A 21,872-nucleotide genomic window follows, 5' to 3' on the forward strand; every position below is an offset into this window, starting at 1 on the left:
AAGTTTGATTTTGAAGAAATAAGTTCGATCAGCAGAAGTGCTTTTGCAGTTGAGAGAAGATGCGTTACCTATACAGAAGTTTGGAAGTTGGAAGTTTGGACAACAGTGTCAAACTTAACCAAGGAATTGTTGATGTGAAAAGCAGAAGAAATAACATGCGGGTTATTTAATAATTATAATACTGATAGAAACCGACCCAATAAATATCACTTTGACAAAACTAAATAAACGCTTTAAAATAAGTTAAGACAAACTTAGGTAAATAGATAGAAGAGTAACTTATCTTGTATTTGATTTATATATTTTATTTTGTCAAAGAAATTTAACAAAACAAAATTAGGTGCAAGGGCAATAAAAAAATTGGGGAACGGGGGGGGGGGCTATGATCATCCTTGTCACTGTACCTTTCGTTGGTCTCATTTACCATAATACCACAAACATACCGGGGGTCATCCTACTTAAGATTCCCAAATCAAATCTTTTTTTTTTTAAATTATATATATATATATATATATATATATATATATATATATATATATATATATATATAAGAGCAAATAGTTAATAAAACATGTTGAAAACACTTTGAAAAGAGTTAAAAACATGTTTAAGTTGAAAAGGAAACATTTGTGATTTATTCCAATAATTTCGACCTTTTGGATTATTTTGGATCTTCTTCCAATTACGCAATTCCCTTGGATTTTACTTGTGCGAATGGAAATTTAACTAACTTTCTTAGATTTACATGTTTGGATTTTTACCGTCATTGGATACTTTACCTTTCACCAGACTATCCATTCACGTGAAATCACCTTTTTCTTCACCCTTTTCCCTCTGCTTCACTTTTTATTATCAAGTAAGATCTTTGACTTACTTGCAGTTTCATCAAATACTTTTGCAAGCAAAATCCGATCGCGCATTTTGCTAATTCCTACCCTCTGATGAGAAGGAAAGTATTTCTTTGAAACTCCGTGGATTAAGGACTATCCACTTATTTTATGTTTTCAAATTAAATATGTTTTTAACTCTTTTTCAAAGTGTTTATTTAACATGTTTTATTAACTATTTGCTCTTATTATAAGCTCTATCACCTATTTGGTTTTATCAAGCTTTTACATCTGGTTGAGATTAATTTATAAATATTAATTCTTTAATATTTATAATATGCTTTAGTTTTACCATCTTGGATCATTTTGGTAAATTTAATTGTACTTTTTATTATATATATATATATATATATATATATATATATATATATATATATATATATATATATATATATATATATATAATCTATGTGTAAAAATAAAATTTTGTAAAAATCATTTTACTAAAAAACAAAATTTCATTGGCATGTGGCCAGACTCCCGTGCTCAGGTCAAGCAACTGACCTCTGACTTCCTTCGGAAACTGTGGCTCATGATGTCTAGTCATCCGGGAGATGTCCACATTAATTCTCAACGCCTCTGTGTAGAATTCTGTTGAAAGCAAAACATGAAGCTTGCATGTGGCAAAAGAAAGACAGGCAATCAGGGTTTTCTATCTATTAAAAATTAATTTCACAAAAATTACAGATCTTTTTTACATTTATACAACGTTCAGTTATTAACACATTTTAAGTTCACAAATCTCTTTCTTTGGTCACTGGATTACTAGTCAGGGTGGCGGAGAGGCAGAGAGGGGAGGGCATCAGGGGCTGTTCTTCTCTCGAGATTTTGACGCCAATTTTCAATCTGTCTAAAAAAAACTGGGCGCTTGTTTTTATATTCAGGGACGGGGTGGGTCAGACGATCCACCCAACCAATCAGCGATACGTTTCCCGGAGAATTCCCATATACATTTGCATGTGTGCACTTCCCCAATAGTCTAGAGTTTTGCAATCTGAGACCAAAATGAAATCATCCTCCCACGACCTGGGAGGTCAAATCCTATCATTCAGAAAGCCAGTCTGAATGAGTGTTTTTCCAGGTTAGCCAGTACAAATCTCGTTCAACAATAAAATATATATCTGTTTTTAACAATAAAAGAAATATATATATCTATATATTTTAATTCAAGTATTTTTGATATCTGCCATTGTCCGGGATTCAATTAGACAATCTTAGCATATTTAACCGGTTTTTCTCAGGTCTTAGGGGAGTGTCAACCTCCCCAATGGGGAGCAAATCGCTCCCTCAAGTCGATCATGTTACAGGCATGGGTGGGGAAAAGGTCCAAAAAACAAACAAAAAGTGTTAGTAAGGCCCTCCCAACCCTTTCTAGATAGTAGACCGCCTACTGTTTCCCGACTTGATGGGGGTTGAAAACAAGCAATGAGGTGGGAAGTTTGTGGGGTGGATGTCATTCCAAGATGAGATCAATTAGTTGGGTGGCCAGGAATGAAAAGAAAAGCTGCGGTGTGGGCATCTTGGCAGTTTCCTATTGGGGTAGGAAGGGGAGGGGGTATTCACTCAACTAACTAAGAACTTAAACAAGACAAGAGGCTTACCACAAAGGTTCTGGGGTCCGACAAGACCTAGAACTATGTGCGCCATGCTCCAACTTGGCATCTTTTCGTGCACATAAGCTCGCAATTCTGATCCATCTTCTGTCACAGGTGCAGGATATAATTTTTTCCTATCACATCGCTTGAAGAATGTGATCAGATCCTGATCAGTAAAAGGCTCGGTGCTGTGGATGGCATAGGATGCGTTAAGCAGGTGAGGATGCTTAGGATCGATATGAGCCATCACCTTGTTGATATATCCCCAGTAACATTGGAATTTATTGCATTTGAAGAATGCATGTTCTGGTATTTCCTCTGCTAGGGTCCTGCAATGTGGACACCCGGGTGACCTCACTAATCCAGTAATGTATTGTATTGCCTTGAAGGGTTATGAGTTTTGGGCCAATCGTAGGTCAAGGAAAACTCAGAGTTGTTGAGATGACTTGAACCTGGCACCCAGCTCTACTGGGAGCAGTTCTCCTCTTTTGACAACCCCAAATGCTCAACAAGAGGGTTAGCAGTGACCCACCACCTTCTCACTAATTTACTATACAGTTCCTTTCTCGAAAGCCATGAAGGGTCGCTGGACCTTGGAAGCTTCCTGAGCACAGCTCTACACTCCCTGATGAACTGCATATCACCCCATGCCTTACGACAAGCCTTGACCGAGTGGTCGCAGACGATGTTAGGAAAGGCATCATCAATCGTGGAGTTCCATGCAGACTCTTCTGCCAAGGCTGGACTTAGGAAAGCCAGCTTTTTGGCATCTCGATGACAACTCAAGTCAAGTAGTCCCAAGCTTCCTTCACATGGATGTTGAATACAGACCTGTCTGTGAATCCAATGCCTACCTTTGTCTCAAAGAAGTGAGGACAGGAGGTACTGGGGGGATTTCACGTAATTGACAGGCAGAGGAAATACAACCAGTTGGGAGAGGATAAGAGGAAAGACATAAGTGGTGCACATCTCTTCTCAAAACTTCAGAAATATCAAACTTTAATGTTCGTAAACCATAAATTTAATTTTAATGGCCCTGTCATGCTGTATATCTTTTATAGTGTCTATTGCCACTCTTACTTAGGGTTAATGGCAGGGTAAGGGTTTTTTGTTTAAGACTTTCAACTTTTAGAAACTCGACTTAAGACTATTGGCTAAAAATAAAATAATCAACCATCCTTGTATAAATTTGAGAAAAGTTTGTCAGCAAGGCCACACAGAATTGTACCACTTAGCTCATGCTAATCACTCAAAATAATGAAGGCTCTACGATCTTTTTTTTTTGGGTATATAAGACCCTAAACCATGTTATTTAAAACTGCTCTCACTTTCTTAAGTCTTTACATGAAGCTATCATTAAAACGAAAAGGCATCATGGTACACAGTAGATGGTTTGATCACTTAAAGGAGACCTACATTACTGTTTAGAGACTTGTCGGCAAAATACTGGTCGACTGGGAAAATGGTGCAAGTCCAAGGTTCAATCTAATTAAAAAAAACAAAAGTACAGAAAAATTTTTTTTTATGATACAGTGTCAGAAATTTCGTGAAAATAGTGAATAATTCCACCCCATCTTTCCAAGCTTATAACTCCTCGAAAAATGTAATTCAAGCCCTAATTTTTTTTTTCAATTAAAGGAGTAAGGACCAAGGTTTTATTTAAAAAAAAAACAAAAACAAAACAATGTGTTTTTTTTTTTTAAAAAAGGTTTTAAACTTCGGACTTTACAGGTAAATTTCTAAAAAACTGTTTTTTTTTTGTTTTAAATTTGAATATATTATTTATTGACCTTTTCTCTTCAATTTGTGATATATAAAACTATTAAACATAAATTAATTATTTACTTTTTAATAGACATTTCAAAATGAGAGGCGTAAATTATTCGACCCCCTATCTTTCTAAGCTTATAACTCCTCGAAAAATGTAATTCAAGCCCTAATTTTTTTTTCAATTAAAGGAGCAAGGACCAAGGTTTCATTAAAAAAAAAAAAAAAGACAAAAAGAAAAAATGTGTTCTTATAAAATAAGGTTTTAAACTTCGGACTTTACAGGTAAATTTCTAAAAAACTGATTTTTTTTTTTGTTTTAAATTTGAATATATTATTTATTGACCTTTTCTCTTCAATTTGTGATATATAAAACTATTAAACATAAATTAATTATTTACTTTTTAAGAGAAAGTTGAAAATGGGGGGGGGGGCGTGAAAATGAGGGGGCGTGAAAATGGGTGGGCGTGAATTTAAAAAAAACGTTTGTCTAAAATATTATATTCGGTTTATTGGAAAGAACATAAAATTTCACATTGACCCTGAAAATATCGTAAAAATAGAATCAATAGAAAAATTTTGATAGATTTTTAAAATTTAAAAATATTGAGTTTAAAAATTGAAAAATATTGAGTTCGGAAAATTCATTACTGTTTTAAAAAAAAATAAAAATATTTTTATTACTTTTAAAACAACTGTAATAGTTTATTTTGGAAGTATAATCCATAAAGAAAATAAATAACCCACTTTTAACAGAGAAATTACGAGATTTTTATATTGTATTCGCAGTTTCGTGTTAGGGGTGTCAAAAATTCCTACAAAAATTCTGATACTGCTATGCATGTACCCGTCGCGGAACGAAGATATGATATTCCAAAAATCACATAAGTTGATTAAGTTTGTATTTTAACTGAGAAAAAAATATATTGAGAAGCGAGTTGTGTGTCTCAGTCTGCCATCTTTAAAATTCATCACTGGTTACCTTTAACAACCTTTCCAGAAATAAGAGATCAAAATATACCTTCTAACGACTACGATAATACTATAAATCACTAAAAATCACAGAATTTGAATTTTATTAGCTAAAAAAAAAAAAAGAAGAAAATACTTGATTAATTTACGGAATTTTTGTTCCGTGACGGGTTCGTACATCATAAAGATTTTTCTGTATTTAAATTTTTTTTTTTTTTTTTTAAATTAGGCTGAATCCTGGACTTTCACCGCGAGAATAAAATAAGGCAATGATGACAAACATCAAACAAAAACTTGATAAAAAAAAATGTGGCTGAGAGATGAGGCAGATTTAAGCCGTGAGAAAATATTAAGGAAGGGACATTTTTTTTTTACTTAACACCGTTTCTTTTTAACTTCCGTTCGTTAATTTTTTCTCCTTCGTAAACCAATCAGCGGAGAAACATGGTTGAATTCTTTCAAAAACTAAATGATTGAGGACGATTTAAATCGTTAACTGCTCAAAGGTGAGAGAGATTTTTTTGTTCATCCAATTTGTTAGAAAATGTAATTTCTAAGGTTACGTTCAGACCCTCAAGTAATTCGGTTCGTTTTCCGATCATACTCCCAGGCATTACCGGTTAATGGGCATAAATTCCATTGAACACGACTTCTGTAAGTTTTAAACCAATTGTTTTTGTATTTAAAAAACGGTTAAAATCAAGTTCCGATCATCTTTGTTTACATTCTTCATCAACTGATATTTGTGCTTCACGATGGAAGCCCTAGAAAAGTCACGATAACTGCATTTTCAAATTGGTGGCATAGATGCTGATGAAGACCCAGTGGTTGCTGAAATTGATGAATTGAAATACTTTCACAGAAAATATCACAGGAGACAGTGCGAGAGGGCTATTTGGGGTTTCAAAGGTGTAGTATGTAACCCAAGAAAGTGCTTTCAGGTTTGTTTTACAATCCACAGAGGCACGAAATGTTAAAAAAACAACAAAACAAAAAACAAATATATAACAAATAAATATTACCAAAGGCAAGATAAGTTATTTTTCTACCTAACTGGATAAGTTTTTAGTGTTTTTAATTTATGTAAAATGTTTATTCGGTTCGAAAAGCAAGTAAGGTAATTGTGGCCTGGTATACCGCACAAAACCTACTAAAAAAAAACAAAAAAAACTTGTCTCCTAGAGGGTTTCGGATGTGCTGAAAACGAATATCGCATTTAAAATTGGGATCTGTAACTTGTTTTCACGATACTGAAAAGATACTTTGGTATTTTTATTTTTGTGAGACCTAACCCAACGTAGTTAACCTTCTCATGTTAAGAACGGCTTTCGGAAAACATCCCCAACCTTGAAAGCCATTCTTAACATGGAGAGATTGAGGGTGTTTATTCCAAAAGTCGTTCTTAACATGGGGAGGTTGAAGGTGTTTATTCCGAAAGCCGTTCTTATTGGGAGTTTATACTGAGCTGGGCCGATGTTTTATGTAACGCGGCGGCCATATTTGTTCAAGATAATGAAGTTAATTTTTTTTTTTAAATGACGACTTTTAAAAGTTCTCGGGAATGATGAAAACGAATTTTCCGCAAATAAGTAGTTTTCCGGATATTAAGCAATATAATTCTTTGTTATAGGTGGTGGCTGGTGGCCATTGTTATACGCGCAAGCGTGCGCATATCTTTGCAAGCATCTTAAATGTGTGCCAAATATAACATTGACTCATAATTTTTTTCGAATATGTTTAATTGTAGTTAACAAAAAAAAAGGGATGAAAACCCCCCAAAAAACCATGTATATTCCGAATATACATAAAAATAAATGTTACCAAACGCAAGATGAGTTACTTTTCTAGCTTCCTGGATAATTTTTGTTGTTTTTGTTTTAGCTTATTTTATACAGTTTTGAAAGTTCCACGTAAAAAAAAAAAAAAAAAAAAAAAAAATTAATACAGAAAAATCTGTATTTTGTATGTAGTCAACACGGAACGGTAATGTCATATTCCAAAAAATCATATAAATTGATCCAGTAGTGTTTTATATAAGGAAAATCACTTTGAAACAATTTTAAATTATTAATATGATATTATTAGCATTGCAAGACTGCTCTCACAAGTTTGAATTATTGTGGAGTTATCTGCCTTTGTTTTTTCAAGATGAAAATGCGAGACAGTCCCTTCATGCTTACTCATAAAATTTGATTTCCTTAGTTAAAAAATAAATCTACTTGATCAATTTACATGCTTTTTGGAATATGACACCTTAATTCTATGACAGATATGTACATCACAAAGAGTTTTCTGTATTTTTATTTTTTTAATTAAGTTTAATTCTGAACAAAAATCTTTTGGTGGTTTAATGCACAATTAGTGTCAATTGTGTCAAGTTTTTTTTTGTTTTTTTTTTTACATAGAACTCACCACTTATCAACGCCTAGAGGCCACTCGAGGATAAGGGTTAATGAGTGTACGAATGATCTAAGATTTGGAAAATTATTGATGTAGATCAGGAAGAAAGTTCGGCCCAGGATGGACCCTTGAGGGACTCCAGTTGGAACAAATGAGACAAAAAATCTAGGTGACATTAGCCAATCACGCAAAGTCTTAATGATTGCTCAAAAAATCGAAAATAACACAAAAATACTGGTAAATAAAAATGATACTTCTGCAGTTTAAAGCCTGTTTTTCCGTGAGTCTCGCTTGACAATGCCCAACGAATGCCGGAAACCACTGGATTATACCGAATGAGCAAAAAGAGACGTGAGCAAGCAGCTGGTAAAAATCGGAAGAAAAAAAGAGTTTAAAAGGAAAAGAAAAGAAAGGGCAGAGTGTCATTGTGCTTCTTTAAGTAACAAGTCTTGTGACAAAGAAGGAAAAGGAATAATTTCAGGCTGGAATTTATTTGTAATTCACTGGAAACGGTCCTCGTGTTTTGTCAGGAAAACCAGCTGCTGGCAACTGAGAGGTAGGGTTTATGCCCTGCCCCAGCGTAGTGTAAACACCCCAAACCATGTTAAGAACGGCTTTTGGAATAAACATCCCCAACCTCGAAAGCCGTTCATGTGGGATGATGTGAGATGTTTATTCTGAAAGCCATTCTTAACATGAGTAAGTTGAAGGTGTTTATTCTGAAAGCTGTTCTGAACATGGGGAGCTTGGGTGAGTTTATACTACGCTGGGGCAGGTTGTAAAAATATACCAAAATAACTTTCCATACACAAACAAAACAACAAAATATTTTTGTCCACTAATTCAAAGAAACAAAACTTTTATTACCAGAAAAAGACACAGAAAAAGACACAGAAAAAGACACAGAGCACATAAGAAATAAATCAAAAAAAGTAAAATTTATGAAATTATTGCGGTAGATTGTTTTTATTTTTTTCCTCTTTTGTTAATTTTTTATTGACTTCATTTGCTCGGTATAATCCATCAGTTTCCGTTGTCCACCAGGAGTTGCTGAGTGAGACTCATGGAAAAATGGGTTTTAAACTGCAGAAGTACCATAAAAATATACAGTTCAGTTGAACATTATATCATCTGGATATGTTTAACTGCAGTAAAGCAAACAATAATACTAAACGTGACTTGACTAGAAAATTACCAACTAGAATTATCATTCTTCTTAGCTAGCCTGTACAATGAAACACACTATAACTTAATATTTTTCCTTATTTTGTTAGTGTTGCATTATAGACACGCAAAGATTGGCATGCGTGACGTAGGTATGACGCAACTGGTTCCTACTATCAACAGAGAAAGCCGAATAAAATGCATGTGACATATCTTATCAGATAGATAACAAATCCACTTCCTCCTCATGTTAAGAATGGCTTTCTAAATAAAAATGTGATTATTTCAGTATGGTCCGTAAACTACACAAATACCAAAAAAATAGAAAAAAAACAATCACTTTGTTCAATCAGATGATTTGGCAAAACTTGTAATCATTCGCCAGTTTCAGAAGTGTTCGATGAAACTCGTCATCAACAATGATGTAGTTTCTTGGATGTCTATTATGCAACTGTACTTTATTTTAAAACTTTTTAATAAAACACGGATTTAGTAAAACTTGTATGGAGTACTGTTGTCACATCTGGGCTGGTGCATCTGCTGCTTGTCTCTCGCTCCTGGACAGGGTTCAAAAAAGAGTCGCCAACCTGATAGGTCCTGAACTGTCATCTAGGCTTCAACCTCTGTCCCATCGACGAGATGTTGCATCCCTCTGCCTGTTCTACAAATACTTTAATGGTGAATGCTCTGACGAACTGCAAACACTTGTACCTCCCCGACGTAACTACCCCCGACAAACCCGACAAGCTACTAAGTCTCATCCCTTTACAGTAGAGATCTCTAGGTGCAAGAAAGCCTTTTACTCCAATAGTTTCTTCCCCAGAACTGCGGGTCTTTGGAACTCCCTTCCGAGATTCTGCTTTCCCAACTGCAATGATATGCAGAAGATCAAGTGTAATGTTAACAAACATCTTTCTACTCTTCCCCCTTCATAATGACCCCGCTAATTAATTCCCTAATAGTAGCACCCTGCTTCAAAGTGGCACTGTGCCTTGTTTGGGGTGAAAATTGAATAAAAAAAAAAAAAAAAAAAAAAAAAACTTTAATCCTGAAACTCATTTGGCTTGAAATAATTTAGGGACTGAAATAGAAATTAACCTTAAAACACTACTTTGTGCCTGTTTGCCATAAGAAGGCAAATAGGGGCAATTTAATTCATTATTAGTGAGACGTGGTGGTTGTGGTGAAGGAAGACATCCATGGAGTATCCGATTCAGCTTCTCAAGATACAGATGACACAATCATCTTTAGCAACCATTTCATAGCCTAGAAAGTGAAAACTAAATACAAATAAGTAATGTTTCAAAACTACTTATATCATTAATAAAAAAAATAAACAGCAGATCTTATATATATATACATATATATATATATATACATATTAGTAATAAGCAGTAATAATACAAATCTGAAATATGAATAGGTAGAAGTGTTCACATGGATACAGACAAAATATTAAGTAAAAGTCTTCTGGAGGTTGAAGGTTCAATCCTCAGTTCAGTCAATACAAAGAATTACAAATTACTTAATCCTTCTACCCTATAATAGTTGATGGAATGATAGCAAGCTACTCCTGCAGATTAAATAAAGGGTTTTGTTTAAAATTCTATACAAATTTTTGAGTTCGCCAGAAAAATTCCGGACTTCAACACGATACACCTGAAGAAGATTGGAGGCTACATTGGCTGAAACGTTGTACAAATAACGTCGAAGACGAGAACAGTTTTTCGAATAATCAAAATAATATAAATTTTGAAAATATTTTTCATTTAGAAATATGAGTTATTTCCCTTGCTGATTTTTACTGTTCTTCAATCATAATTCTGAGTCCTCTGCCTAGTGTGGGTTCACAAAAAGTGCAGTTACCTGAAAGGTAAGTTGACCTCAAATTCCAACTCCAAGTATAAGTGTCTAAGAACGGCATCTGCTGTCAAAAGTTGTCACAAAAGTTGTCTATATAAAACGTACTCGATGAGATACACTGGGCATAGTAGACTGCTAAGATTTTAACAAGTAATTTTTCAGATTTTTTATTTAAAAATAAGAAATCTGAAAAATTTCTGTATATTCTAAAGAATTAACCCTTTATAACCTGGCTGAACTAATTCGTTCAGTCATAAATAAATGAATATAACGGCACAAATAAAGTGTGAATTGATTCAAACACACCTTATATGTATTAGTTAAATATCTGGATAGATGCTAGATACCTCCAGATTGCAACTGTCCATTCCTTACATTCAGTATGTCATTATCTGTCTCAGTGGAAGATTTCGTTTGTTGTCATAAACAGACTTTCTTCAAGCACTATGGATAATAATAGAGGTAAGTTTATGAAATGCAAAAATTCTCAGTGATAGTTTAACTATTGAACTTCATAATTTTTTCAGTTTGAAGACAATTTTTTAAATTTTAAAGGGTAATGATACTATTATCATTACCCTTTAAACTAATTAAAATTAACAAATATTTTCTTAATCGTCTACATCATAATTCATAATTCAGGTCATTGGGACCTCTGTTATTCCTAACATTCATAAATGACCTCCCTGACAAAATTGCCTGTGAGATGGGTATATATGCTGATGACACCACACTCTATAACAGACACGACAGGAAAACAATGAACACATATCTAAAGAAATGGCAGAAGCACTAGAGGATGACCTCCGATCTGTAGTGGAATGGGGACATAAATGGATTGTCACATTCAATGCTGCCAAGACAAAACTTGTTTCCTTCAATAATTACAAGAAACCTTCTCTACCACCAATAGCAATGGCCAATGACTCTTTATCTGAAAGTACATCCTTTAAACTCCTCGGCCTAACGCTCTCAGGAAATATGAGTTGGAACAATTACATCGAGAGTATCGCCAGGACCACTTCGAAGAAGGTAGATTCTCTTTACTGTGCTAGAAAGATACTAACGCCCGAAAGTATCCTAATCCTATATCTCTATAAGGCCACCATTCTCCCATGTATGGAGTATTGTTGTCATATTTGGGCTGGTGCATCTACCACTAGTCTCTCGCTCCTAGACAAGGTTCAAAAGAGAATCGCCAATCTGATAGGTCCTGAACTGTCATTTAAACTTCAGCCCCTGTCCCATCGACGAAATGTTGCATCCCTCTGCCTTTTCTACAAGTACTTTAACGGTGAATGCTCTGACGAACTGCAAGCACTTGTGCCCCCTTGACGTAAATACCCCCGACAAACCCGACAAGCAGCTAAATCACACCCCTTCACAGTAGAAATCCCTAGATGTAAGAGAGCCTTCTACTCCAGTAGTTTCTTCCCCAGGACAGCTAAACTTTGGAATTCCCTTTTTCTTTTTTTTTTACACAGTGATCACCACTTATCAAGGCCCGGAAGCCACTCAGGAATAAGGGTTATTGCAAGTACATTACGTTAGTGTGGAGATTTGAGGAAGTGTTTACTTAAGGGGGCGGTTCATTAGGAATTTGTTAACATTGGACTTGAAGACATCCAAGTTGTAGTCCGGTGGGAAGCAGGCAGACGGAACAGAGTTCCACAGGCATGCAGTTTTAAGAAAGAAGCTTTGTTCATGGAATCCGCGTTTTGATTTAGGCACAGATATAGAGTGGGGGAAATTTTTCACAGTGGATTCAGCTAGACGGGTGTTTTTCATGAAAGATTGGCGAGGGGGGACCAGAGATTGGAGTTCAGACGAGCACCTGCCATGGAAATAACAATAAAACAAGGATAGGCCCTTCCGGGTTCCTGCTTCCCCAACTGTACTGAGATGCAGAAGTTCAAGTGCAATGTGAACCAACATATTGCTGCCCAACTCCCTACACAGTACCCCTGATGCCCATGTCCCTGATAGTAGCCCCCTGCAAAAAAATGGCAATATGCCTTGTTTGGTGTGAAAATGTAATTAAAAAAAAAAAAATTAAAGGGTTAAAGTATTAAAAATTCACTAATAAAATGTTTTCAAAATGTGTTCATTTGTTCATGTTACATTTTATTTTTCTTCTTTTCAAGAAAAGGCAACTTCTCCTTAACACTAGATGCCAACAAGGTTGGTTCTGTAGTGTGAGGGGTGGGGTGCAATCTGAGATTACCCATACCTGTGCGGTGGTACCCATTGTCTTTTAAAACTAAAAGAATGAGAAGAATACGCAGGATGAATAAAATTAATTCTTCAAACTGAACAGCTTTGCATCACATTTTCCCTTACAAAATTAAGATATAATGCGACTAAACTTTATGATTAGAATCCTTTTTCCAATTCTGATTAAAATTCATTACATGGTTTAGATTTTAGAAAATGCCTAAAGTTTCCTAAAGTTTAAGGCTTAAGCTTAAGGAGTTTTAAGAAGAAATTGAAATTGAGAGCATCTTGCTTAATTTGTTTCTAATAATTATTGATCAAATTCAATTGTGATCTAAAATACTTGAATCTTCAAACAGAAGGATATGCTCCTAAAACCCTTTAAAATATTCCAAAGAAACTGAAATTTGGTGAATATTTATTAAGTGATGTCTATTATCTTGACATTTCACAACAATTGGAAGTGTGTGAATTTTTATAAGCAATTTACAATCCACCCTTTTTCCCCACCTTTTGTATTAAACTAAATATAGCCCACATTATTGCTCCTTATGCTTAGTCGCTGTGTTTGAAAATTTTTAATGTTCGGTTGAATAGTTTTGAGTCGTATACATGTAAATGAGAAAAGATTAATGAACATCTTCAAATGTATCGATATGTATGCGCCTACCGACTTGCCTCCCCACAAGGCAGAGATAGACACAAGGCTGCTTTTTAATGTGGGGAAAATCCAGCTCGTCAAGAAGGAACACTCTGGATTGGGACAAAAATAAAAATTGCCTCAATCTAGGATTTCTATTTCACTGACCGAGAACAGAAAAAAATGAAGTGCAGCACTGGAACAGATACTACACTGTAGCTGAAAGGCTATGTAAAGATGTTTAGTTATGACAGTTCATATAAAATTATTTGGATTCTTCGAACTACTGTTATCTTGAGTGTTATTTTCACAACATTTTGGTCGATGTAACCGCTGACCTCTGACCTTGTTCAGGTGTATCTTGTCAAAGTTGGGAATTTGCATATCATTTCAAGCGGAATCCTTCATTTAATTCATGGATGTATCATGCTCTTGTTCTGTCAGCCATGACTGGAAAGAGTCCTAAGTAATTTGCACTGAGGACTGAACCTTCACCTTTCAGAAGAAGGTTAATTTTACAACTAAATTTTTCCACGGATCCTTGCATTGTGAAAATGACACTCAAGATGAGAACAGTAGTTCAAAGAACCCAAATAATACGAATAACCACTCCTTATCTCAAAAGAAAAATTTAAAAACTGAGAAAATTAGTTTTGAAACTGAAATTAGTTTACAGTGCAAATCAATTCATTATGCAAATCGTTTCTTTTTTAAATTTTTTATGTACCAAAATGTTCTGATTGGGATCCAGTGGCATCCAAACAATCTTTATTCAATATTTTATCATGAAAATACAATAAAAGGTCAGAAGCTATATTTTGAATAAAAATGGACTCTACTGAAAATAAGATGAACCAAATTATGCGAATTTACAAACTATAACAATTTTGTACGTCATGACGAGTTTCAAGTAAAAAGGGATAAAAAGAAGGATCTGAATAGCAATGAAAATCTATCGTGAAATTTTTGAATGAGGGGCGTTCTACTCTAGAAATTTTTGAATGAGGGGCATTCTACTCTAGAAATTTTTAATGAGGGGCATTCTACTCTAGAAATTTTTGAATGAGGGGCATTCTACTCTAGAAATTTTTGAATGAGGGGCATTCTACTCTAGAAATTTTTGAATGAGGGGCGTTCTACTCTAGAAATTTTTGAATGAGGGGCGTTCTACTCTAGAAATTTTTGAATGAGGGGCGTTCTACTCTAGAAATTTTTGAATGAGGGGCGTTCTACTCTAGAAATTTTTGAATGAGGGGCGTTCTACTCTAGAAATTTTTGAATGAGAGGTGTTCTACTCTAGAAATTTTTGAATGAGGGGCGTTCTACTCTAGAAATTTTTGAATGAGGGGCGTTCTACTCTAGAAATTTTTGAATGAGAGGTGTTCTACTCTAGAAATTTTTGAATGAGGGGCGTTCTACTCTAGAAATTTTTGAATGAGGGGCGTTCTACTCTAGAAATTTTTGAATGAGGGGCGTTCTACTCTAGAAATTTTTGAATGAGGGGCGTTCTACTCTAGAAATTTTTGAATGAGGGGCGTTCTACTCTAGAAATTTTTGAATGAGGGGCGTTCTACTCTAGAAATTTTTGAATGAGGGGCGTTCTACTCTAGAAATTTTTGAATGAGGGGCGTTCTACTCTAGAAATTTTTGAATGAGGGGCGTTCTACTCTAGAAATTTTTGAATGAGGGGCGTTCTACTCTAGAAATTTTTGAATGAGGGGCGTTCTACTCTAGAAATTTTTGAATGAGAGGTGTTCTACTCTAGAAATTTTTGAATGAGGGGCGTTCTACTCTAGAAATTTTTGAATGAGGGGCGTTCTACTCTAGAAATTTTTGAATGAGAGGTGTTCTACTCTAGAAATTTTTGAATGAGGGGCGTTCTACTCTAGAAATTTTTGAATGAGGGGCGTTCTACTCTAGAAATTTTTGAATGAGGGGCGTTCTACTCTAGAAATTTTTGAATGAGGGGCGTTCTACTCTAGAAATTTTTGAATGAGGGGCGTTCTACTCTAGAAATTTTTGAATGAGGGGCGTTCTACTCTAGAAATTTTTGAATGAGGGGCGTTCTACTCTAGAAATTTTTGAATGAGGGGCGTTCTACTCTAGAAATTTTTGAATGAGAGGTGTTCTACTCTAGAAATTTTTGAATGAGGGGCGTTCTACTCTAGAAATTTTTGAATGAGGGGCGTTCTACTCTAGAAATTTTTGAATGAGGGGCGTTCTACTCTAGAAATTTTTGAATGAGGGGCGTTCTACTCTAGAAATTTTTGAATGAGAGGTGTTCTACTCTAGAAATTTTTGAATGAGGGGCGTTCTACTCTAGAAATTTTTGAATGAGGGGCGTTCTACTCTAGAAATTTTTGAATGAGGGGCGTTCTACTCTAGAAATTTTTGAATGAGGGGCGTTCTACTCTAGAAATTTTTGAATGAGGGGCGTTCTACTCTAGAAATTTTTGAATGAGGGGCGTTCTACTCTAGAAATTTTTGAATGAGGGGCGTTCTACTCTAGAAATTTTTGAATGAGGGGCGTTCTACTCTAGAAATTTTTGAATGAGGGGCGTTCTACTCTAGAAATTTTTGAATGAGAGGTGTTCTACTCTAGAAATTTTTGAATGAGGGGCGTTCTACTCTAGAAATTTTTGAATGAGGGGCGTTCTACTCTAGAAATTTTTGAATGAGGGGCGTTCTACTCTAGAAATTTTTGAATGAGGGGCGTTCTACTCTAGAAATTTTTGAATGAGAGGTGTTCTACTCTAGAAATTTTTGAATGAGGGGCGTTCTACTCTAGAAATTTTTGAATGAGGGGCGTTCTACTCTAGAAATTTTTGAATGAGGGGCGTTCTACTCTAGAAATTTTTGAATGAGGGGCGTTCTACTCTAGAAATTTTTGAATGAGGGGCGTTCTACTCTAGAAATTTTTGAATGAGGGGCGTTCTACTCTAGAAATTTTTGAATGAGGGGCGTTCTACTCTAGAAATTTTTGAATGAGGGGCGTTCTACTCTAGAAATTTTTGAATGAGGGGCGTTCTACTCTAGAAATTTTTGAATGAGAGGTGTTCTACTCTAGAAATTTTTGAATGAGGGGCGTTCTACTCTAGAAATTTTTGAATGAGGGGCGTTCTACTCTAGAAATTTTTGAATGAGGGGCGTTCTACTCTAGAAATTTTTGAATGAGGGGCGTTCTACTCTAGAAATTTTTGAATGAGGGGCGTTCTACTCTAGAAATTTTTGAATGAGGGGCGTTCTACTCTAGAAATTTTTGAATGAGGGGCGTTCTACTCTAGAAATTTTTGAATGAGGGGCGTTCTACTCTAGAAATTTTTGAATGAGAGGTGTTCTACTCTAGAAATTTTTGAATGAGGGGCGTTCTACTCTAGAAATTTTTGAATGAGGGGCGTTCTACTCTAGAAATTTTTGAATGAGGGGCGTTCTACTCTAGAAATTTTTGAATGAGGGGCGTTCTACTCTAGAAATTTTTGAATGAGAGGTGTTCTACTCTAGAAATTTTTGAATGAGGGGCGTTCTACTCTAGAAATTTTTGAATGAGGGGCGTTCTACTCTAGAAATTTTTGAATGAGGGGCGTTCTACTCTAGAAATTTTTGAATGAGGGGCGTTCTACTCTAGAAATTTTTGAATGAGGGGCGTTCTACTCTAGAAATTTTTGAATGAGGGGCGTTCTACTCTAGAAATTTTTGAATGAGGGGCGTTCTACTCTAGAAATTTTTGAATGAGGGGCGTTCTACTCTAGAAATTTTTGAATGAGAGGTGTTCTACTCTAGAAATTTTTGAATGAGGGGCGTTCTACTCTAGAAATTTTTGAATGAGGGGCGTTCTACTCTAGAAATTTTTGAATGAGAGGTGTTCTACTCTAGAAATTTTTGAATGAGGGGCGTTCTACTCTAGAAATTTTTGAATGAGGGGCGTTCTACTCTAGAAATTTTTGAATGAGGGGCGTTCTACTCTAGAAATTTTTGAATGAGGGGCGTTCTACTCTAGAAATTTTTGAATGAGGGGCGTTCTACTCTAGAAATTTTTGAATGAGGGGCGTTCTACTCTAGAAATTTTTGAATGAGGGGCGTTCTACTCTAGAAATTTTTGAATGAGGGGCGTTCTACTCTAGAAATTTTTGAATGAGGGGCGTTCTACTCTAGAAATTTTTGAATGAGAGGTGTTCTACTCTAGAAATTTTTGAATGAGGGGCGTTCTACTCTAGAAATTTTTGAATGAGGGGCATTCTACTCTAGAAATTTTTGAATGAGGGGCGTTCTACTCTAGAAATTTTTGAATGAGGGGCGTTCTACTCTAGAAATTTTTGAATGAGGGGCGTTCTACTCTAGAAATTTTTGAATGAGAGGTGTTCTACTCTAGAAATTTTTGAATGAGGGGCGTTCTACTCTAGAAATTTTTGAATGAGGGGCATTCTACTCTAGAAATTTTTGAATGAGGGGCATTCTACTCTAGAAATTTTTGAATGAGGGGCATTCTACTCTAGAAATTTTTGAATGAGGGGCGTTCTACTCTAGAAATTTTTGAATGAGGGGCATTCTACTCTAGAAATTTTTAATGAGGGGCATTCTACTCTAGAAATTTTTGAATGAGGGGCATTCTACTCTAGAAATTTTTGAATGAGGGGCGTTCTACTCTAGAAATTTTTGAATGAGGGGCGTTCTACTCTAGAAATTTTTGAATGAGGGGCGTTCTACTCTAGAAATTTTTGAATGAGGGGCGTTCTACTCTAGAAATTTTTGAATGAGGGGCGTTCTACTCTAGAAATTTTTGAATGAGGGGCGTTCTACTCTAGAAATTTTTGAATGAGGGGCGTTCTACTCTAGAAATTTTTGAATGAGAGGTGTTCTACTCTAGAAATTTTTGAATGAGGGGCGTTTCTACTCTAGAAATTTCTCGCTTATTAGGGCATGACTATAAGATCATCAAAACCTTTTCTTACAAAAGGAGAAAAAGCAAGAAAAAAATGTAATAAGACCCGGAGAAGAAAACCGACAGATTGTGATAAATCTGCTGTAAAAAGTGAAATGACAAAGCAACCATTTGGCTCAAGTTCCAGCATCTTTTCTGCAGTTGGTCTTGGTGAAAGCTCCAAGACTTCTTGAAATCGTATTCTGAAAATGCTTGGAAAAAGTTTAAAAAGCACAAAAAAACAAAACATTAATGAATCAACAACAACTTGCTTGGTGCAAAAAATTCATAGAATTGGTTTTCAGTTCAGTAATTTGGATGGATAAAATGAGAATCAGTCTTGATGATTCCCGACGGTTGAGCAAGTGGTTGGGTTGTTGAAGGATTTGATGCTCCATTGCAGTTCAGGACAACAGCAACGTCGAGGTGGAGTGATGATTTGGGCAGCGATCATAAAAAATGAACTCATTTCGAGTTGCTGAGAGAATTAAAATGAACTCAGTTAACTATTGCCAACTTTTAGAAAAAAATTTCCTAAGTTGCCTAAATAAGAAAACTGCTTTTCAACATAAGACATTGAGGTTTATGCATGATAATGCACTTGGCCATGCATCTGCAACCACTGCTGAGTGGTTAGCATTGAAAGGATTACAAAAAGATTGTTATGAAGTGGCCTGCTTGCTCTCCTGATTTAAATCTCCTAGAGAACCTGTGGGCTATCTTGAAAAGGCAGGTTTATCAAAATGGTAAACAGTATACACCAAGAGATGATTCATGGGAGGCTATCGTGAAGGCAAGCAAAATCCATTAAATCCACTGAAATCGAAAATTTTAACATCATCGATGGACGACAGATTTCTTTCTCTGATGGAGAAGAAAAGAGGATATATCCTCCTTTCTTCTCCAAGTGGAGAACATCACATTGTTTCAAAACAGATTTCTCAGCCACTGGCTATGGTAATTATGACTTTTGATAATGATTGTACTGATTTTGATGTTTTATTGTGATATTATACCTGAAAGAAATGTTTATACAATTGTTTGCATAATAACTTGGTTCGCTTTAAAATCAACTTTTTTTAATATTTTACTCTAGGTAACATTTTGGAATCAAAATTTTTTTATACAAATTTTTGTATAACAACTTTGGCAATATACCAAAGAAAATACAGGGTGCTTACACTAATAGATTACAAAAAAAAAAAAAAATGACTTGCGTAATAATTTAATTAGGTATATAATGAAGAAATGATTGTTTTATTTTTGTAATGATATGAATTACCCCCATGGTAACTGCATAACTAAATAAATGAAAAGTGTTTGTATTATTTATAGATGTTTATAGGAAAATAATTGAAATTGAAATGATCAACGTATGAACTGTACATGATTGTTAAGTGAAAGTGTCGAATGTGTGCTCATTTAAATTGTATGTAGTTGCTCAAAACATAATTATCAAGCAGTCAGAATCAAAGAATTGAAATACCAGAATTATGGAATTTAGCAGTGGACTGAAATTGTTTTCTTTTATGTAAAATATTAATTCAGTGTTAAGTGTTGGCATGTTAGTAGATGTTTTATAGGGAGGGGAAATGCTTGCTACCCTCCATTTAGAAGACGATTTGGGGGGGGGGCTGCAATAATCCCTGAATAAATGTAATATTTTTTGTAATAAGGAAAAATGTTGAAATATTTTTCTGAAACCTGTAGGAAATGATGATGGTGTTGAGTGAAAAAGATGTGTATAGTGTTAGCGTTTGATTATTTGCCTATAATTGCTGAAGTTACAGAGAAAAATGAGATCATTTTATTATATGCACAGAAATTAGCTCACATTATAACTAATAATATTCTATCTGAAAGTTTTTTGTTCAAACTTCTTGGTTTAATATTCACAGGCAGCATGAATTGGAACAAATACATTGAGGTCGTTCCCAGCTGTTCTGCTGTAAGGAAGGTGAACTCTCAATACCACTGTTCAACTCCCTACATAGTATCTCTGTAGATTTTGTCTCAAATAATAGTCCCTTAAATGCAAGTGGCACTGTGCCTTGTTTGGGATAAAAAAAAAATAATAAAAATAATAATAAAAGAATGGAGGTATGCATTAGATTCCCCTACTCACTGCTTTCAATCATTTTTTTTATTTGGTGGCAATATGCCAGATTAAAAAGAAAAAGCAAATACCATTTGAAACAATTTTATCAAAAATCGTTTTCACTTCTGCTTATTTTATAATCATCCACATTCTCTCTCCCCCTCCCTCATCTCCCTTTGTTAATCCGGATTAAAGTGGATTTCTTAGTATCGACTAAATTTGATTTAATCCTGACGATGTGATAGATTTTTCATGGCACGTTTCTAAAAGTGAAAGTCCAGATGAGTTTCTCTGAGTACAAAATAAAATTGTCTTGTTATGGGGTCAAGGTCACCATACCAATTTATCAAATATTTGAAAATATTAAAACATTGATGCATAAAACTTTTACTCAATTATCTAGATTTGGCATGAGATTTGTCCTTGACCTTTTTTATAAGATGAAAGTGTAGCCTTTTATTTGAAAATTACACCTCATCTTTTCTCCCCAGGGTCAAAGAAGGGGAGGTTCTTCTAGACTGAGGTAATTTAAAATTTTGTCTCAATGTAGAGTTCCCCTAATTAAAAAACGACATTGTCCCTAACTCAGCCTTTATGGGAAGCCAAGTAACTAGGGACTTTTAAAAAGTTTGACATGATATAAAACCAAAGTAAAGAATTATCTATATAATTATATAAAATTAATTTTCTCTTGAATCCACAATTCCAACAGGAAAATAAATGAACATTTCTGAAACAAATCCTTCACAATGAGTACATACAGCATTTTTAAGTCATGTTTCCTGAAACTATTGCTACATTTTGGCCCTGTATACAAATTATTACATTTATTCTGAACAAACTGCTTCTCTAAAATATATATTCTCACACTTTCAAACACTTTCACTTTCTATCCATTAAGTCCTCTCACTCCCCTCGTTTCATTGGCAGAAGATTCTTAACAAGTATCATTTTGTCTACAGCACTTCTTCTCAAATGTATGGATGCCCAGATTTACAATAAACGTACATACCATAATCTTTACGTTTGGTTAAACTATTACAACACTATTACTACATTACCCTTATTACATTAAACATAGAATTCATAATTATTACATTTCATTCGACTATTACAAAGTCATCACTGTATAATAGATATAGCGTAATCATGTTAACATGGTTGTTTTTGTTAGGTCACCAAAGTTAAGCAATGTTGAGCCTGGTCAGATCATATGGGTGACCATTTAGAAATACCAGATGCGAAGTGTAGAAGGACATTGATACCTCCTTGCACAAGCTGCAAAAACCTTACATTGACCAGGATATACATATGACTGGGGACTGCTTGTGAAAGGTTCAACTGACCTAGGGTT

At 34.8% G+C, this 21,872-nt stretch overlaps 1 protein-coding gene across 1 annotated transcript in view; it reads left to right on the forward strand.

The window, feature by feature from the left end:
* The first annotated feature begins 4,744 nt into the window (after positions 1-4,744).
* LOC145243841 (uncharacterized) overlaps positions 4,745-21,872 on the forward strand; it is a 31,807-nt gene continuing 14,679 nt past the window's right edge. Inside the window, exon 1 of the mRNA XM_080106868.1 lies at positions 4,745-5,727. The gene's annotated coding sequence lies outside the window, so the exon portion shown is untranslated. The remainder of the gene's footprint in view (positions 5,728-21,872) is intronic.

This window comes from Euprymna scolopes, chromosome 22 (genome assembly GCF_053919585.1).
Source record: "Euprymna scolopes isolate OS-2025 chromosome 22, ASM5391958v1, whole genome shotgun sequence".
NCBI lineage: Eukaryota > Metazoa > Mollusca > Cephalopoda > Sepiida > Sepiolidae > Euprymna > Euprymna scolopes.